This window comes from Etheostoma spectabile, chromosome 1 (genome assembly GCF_008692095.1).
Source record: "Etheostoma spectabile isolate EspeVRDwgs_2016 chromosome 1, UIUC_Espe_1.0, whole genome shotgun sequence".
Lineage (NCBI taxonomy): Eukaryota > Metazoa > Chordata > Actinopteri > Perciformes > Percidae > Etheostoma > Etheostoma spectabile.
Window position 1 is genome coordinate 29265983 of NC_045733.1, and position 3760 is coordinate 29269742.

Sequence of the window (3760 nt, forward strand, 5' to 3'; positions counted from 1 at the left end):
ATATATATATATATATATATATATATATAACTGCACTTATGCTTCACTTAGATCAGGTGTACATTATAAATGGTGTTACTTTGCATATGTCTGATTAAAATGTGCCAACAACTTTTCAGTGAATGTTGTATGTTGGTAATAAGAAGCTTGGTAGCATGAGGGGGTTGGGGTTGTTTGTGACAGAGATGGAAAAGAGAAAGAGAGAGATGGAGGAAGCAGAGAAAACAATAGTTGGCCAATGGGAGGATTGACAACACTTTTAGCTTTTTGTCCCCCCACAAATATGCTCTTGTACTGAAAGTGTACTGCAGACTTTATTCTACTGCTGAGCTTCAATCCCTTGTCTGAATGGATGTGTATTGGCCACTGATTCCTTTTCATCATCATGGCTTTGTGAAAGTCAGTCAACTGATTGACTAATTAATATTCCTTTTTCTGTTGTTGGAAGTTATGCCAACATTAGTCAGGGTTTACTCAACCTTTTTCTTTATTGGATATATTTCAGAAGTATAGTCAGTCGATATGTTTTTTGATTTCAGTCAAATATTATTTTACCGCAGAGTTTAGGACCTCCAAGGCCTAATGAAATGCCAATATTTCTGGTTGCTATCAGTAGTTTGCTTTTGCTCATCATTTATCTCAATGGGTAACATGAAAAGGACGGATTATCAGATATGATGAGAGTTTCCCAGGAAAAAATTTAACTTGAAACAGTTAAATCTGTACGGTCTTGTATGGCGTAAATAATAGCATAATACACCAAAGCCTCTTAGTGGATATTTGTGTTTGGCTTTGAGTTTTCACTATCAGATCTATTTGCTGTCTTAAATCTCCCTTTTGTAGCAGGACGGGTGAAGCTTAATGACTCCTTTGAACCGCCGACATCCTCGGCAGAATGGCTTCGGGAATGTCAACCAACTAACCTTTAGTCTCTTTCCCACATCCAGCAACATGGAGGGCACGTAATACCCATCTTTCAACTCCTGTCCGCCACCAATATTCGTTTTGTCCATCACACAACATCCCATGCAAACACAGATAAAATTATACAGATATAATAGTGACAGATCACAATGGCATGATACTCACAGAACACAGAACCACCACATTTGAACTGCTTGGCAGTTATAAAATAACTTAGTTTCTCTAGAAGACTTAATGCAGAAACGCCCGTAATAACTCCAGGTATGGTGCTTTTAATGTGTAGGGTTAGGGTTATGGTGTAGGGGTGCATGTTTTTTTACATGTTTTAGTGGTCTAAATTAATAAGTCCAAGAATATTGTAATTAGTAATTGGGCTTTTTATTTAACGTGTTGAAATGGAAGACATCATTTTTCTTTTTTGCATACATTTGCAATATGTCAACATTTATCTATAAAAAAAATGTTTTTCAATATTCAAAGGTTTTAATGTTTTTTCAGATGACATAATGATATCAGGTGAGGCTTAAATGCTACCAGCCAACCTAGGCTAATGATAATGTATTGGCTGCTACATTGAGACCCGTAACAAAAACAGAAAAGTATTGCTGTACTTAGTTAGTGAGCACACACACACACACACACACACACACACACACAAACAGCTTTGTTGAGTATTAAAGTTAAATAATAAAGTTATCCTTTTAAAATGTTTTATCATGTGATAATCAAATGCAAGACTGTTTCGGATGTTGAGAAATCTCGGCTCAGAGTGGATGGAAGGCCAAAATAGAGTTGCATTCTCATATTAATGAGGGTCACTGTCTCAGTGCGATGCTGCTGGCTCTTCTCTACTCCTCCTATGGCTTTTATAAAACAAGCTGAGTTTGGCTCTTGGACTACAGGGAGAGTGAAAGAAGGAAGAAGAGAGATCATGTCGGATCATATCGGACCCACCACAGCACAGAGACCTCCCTGCCGATGAGCAAACATCACTACAAATGGCAGAGCTGGCTGGACAATCACTCTGTGAATGGAAGCTAATTAGCTGGAGTCTAATGCCAGTTTACTAACACCTGTATTAGCGTGCTCGCTCAGCAGGGAGTCAGGGCTGGCCAACAAGCACTAATCCCTCATAAGCCTAAAGTGCTCCTCCTAACAACTTGCATTAGCATATTCTGCTTTAGCCAGCTGTTGCCAACCTACAAACCTGGAGCAGACAAGCTTCCACAGTAGATTTGTTGATGGAGAGGAGAAGGAAGATTTGTTGTGTGAGTTTGTATTAGGTCACCTGTGTGTTCCTATGTGCATTAGGTTGCATGCAGGGGTGTAAATATAGACAGTGCAGGCAGTGCAGTTGCACTGGGGCAATGATGATTGCTGAGTAATATGTATGTTGATGTTGTCCAATGCCTAGTCTCTATTTGATCATGTGGCTAGATGATATACGGTTGCTAGTTTAGGTGTAAGAGCTGTCAAAACTGACAAGCTGAGCACATCCGCAAGCCAGGAGAGCACTTTAAACATTAAAGCGTCAGTAATGCCCATCTTAACAACCGTACGTCACTGGTTGCATGGGAGTCCAAAGACTTTTCTTATCACTACAAAGCTCTTATTTTATGAAAGTCAAGGGCTCAAAGATAACACATTTGGAAGTAACACATCTTGACAGCAAACTTCCAGAAAATCACAGAAAAAAGAACAGTTGCAATGGAAAAGCAACCATAAAAAAGAACCCTAAACGGAAATCCCACACTGTTAAGAGTTCGAAACTCGTTCGACATAATGTCAAATTAAAACATCTATGAATAAATGTTCAAGTTTCAAGCTCCGAAGTATGTTCTCAATCCTTCTATTTGACATTTTTCTCACATCCAACAACCTACACTATTTTTCAAGCTCCTGGGAACCACTGCAAATGTACGTGTTCACTTTCAGTCTCATTCCTTTGCTCTTCCATCCTCTCCCACTGCCTGGGTGGTGGAGTGATTACCCAGAAGCCATGTGTGTATCAAGGCAAGTGCGAGGCCAGTGTGTGTGTGTAAGGGATTAGCGAGCTTTAGCATTAACATCATGACTGGACTGGCTACATTCCCTCGCTCTGCTAATAATTTGAGGGGAGGAGAAAGCGGCTGGTCCATTAGCTCAGTCTGTTTGCTCAGGAGTTGGCCGACTCTGATCCCCTAATTTCTCTCACTGATTCCAAGAGGATCTCTGGCTTTTGTGACAGAGGGATGGGAAGATAAAGGATGGGACTGAGGGGCACGTTGATTCAGAGATCACCGTCCTCGGGACATTCTGTACACTTACCAAACTAATCAGCGTGTGTAAACACAGCAAGACATGTTGAGGGCTGGCGGCTAAAAGGCCGGGGTCTCCAGGGTTGATTAGGAAGAGTTGTTGATGGACCACACTCGGTGTCTGTGTGCTCTGATCTGCAGACCCCATGCAGATAAACTGTGAGCAGCTTGGCTTATGGCCAGTGTTGGGGAGTAATGGAATATTTGTACCGGCGTTACGTATTCAGTATACAGTTACAATGTTGAAATCAATGGATTACATGACAACACTTCTCTGTTTCACAAGATTACTCACTATCTAAATAAATTTAGGCAACTCCATGCATTTCCCAGAAGCAACAATGTGAAAACAAAAAAATGAGCTCTTTGCGTGATCACTGGTTGAGGTAGAGATGGAGCCGGAACCGGCACAACAGAGCCAGGGCAGGTATGCGTTTCTATTTTGGAAATTCAAATAGCATTTAAAGTTATTTATTTGATTAAATAACAATGCACATTAATGAACATTTCTGTAAATGCACCAGTGTTAGCCAATTGGC